Source organism: Puntigrus tetrazona, unplaced genomic scaffold (assembly GCF_018831695.1).
Source record: "Puntigrus tetrazona isolate hp1 unplaced genomic scaffold, ASM1883169v1 S000000006, whole genome shotgun sequence".
Lineage (NCBI taxonomy): Eukaryota > Metazoa > Chordata > Actinopteri > Cypriniformes > Cyprinidae > Puntigrus > Puntigrus tetrazona.
In genome coordinates, this window is record NW_025047686.1 from 487,015 (window position 1) to 487,677 (window position 663).

At 47.2% G+C, this 663-nt stretch overlaps 1 long non-coding RNA gene across 1 annotated transcript in view; it reads right to left on the reverse strand.

The window, feature by feature from the left end:
* LOC122332172 overlaps positions 1-643 on the reverse strand; it is a 2,169-nt gene extending 1,526 nt beyond the window's left edge. The window contains exon 1 of the long non-coding RNA XR_006248458.1: positions 15-643. This is a non-coding gene — a long non-coding RNA (uncharacterized LOC122332172). The remainder of the gene's footprint in view (positions 1-14) is intronic.
* Positions 644-663: the final 20 nt, after the last annotated feature.

A 663-nucleotide genomic window follows, 5' to 3' on the forward strand; every position in this document is an offset into this window, starting at 1 on the left:
CTGTGTTGGTTTACCTGCGCGTGAGCTTGGATGTGAGCTTCGTGAAGAGGTTTGTTGATCCGCGGCTCCGGGACTGTGAGAGCGGCGTGGCGTCGTGTGATAAGGTCGGAGAGGCCGGGGGTCCGTTGTAGGTGGCCGTGCGCCGCTCCCTCAGTTGGCCTCCGTGGAAGGTGCTGCGGCTCAGCGTGCCTCGTGGGAAGCGCAGGCGGTCCGGGGGAGTCGCGCTACTAATGCTGTGGGTGGAGGCGCCGGGGTTTCGCTGACTCGTCTGAGCCGCGCTCGTACTGAAGAGAGAAGAATCATCACAGCACCGTTACAACCAGGTGGCCTTTAGACACTTAATGGGATAGATTCACCAAAAAAAAATCTGTTATCATATGTATGATTTTCTTTTATCTGTGGAAAACAACAATCGTTTTGACGAACGCGTTTTTGTTGTCTTCACAATGGAAACCGACGGGGCAATGCTTTTCATTTCAAATTTCATAGTTAATATAGTAAACACTAAAGCATTTTCCCTTGTGTTCTGCGGAAGAAAGCGTTAATGATGCAGTAATCGAAATAAAAAGTATTCAGGATAATGATTCTTGACTGAAAAACCAAATTTAAATATTGAATGAAATAAACACTCAATTAAAGATGTTGCCTTGACGATTAACGAAA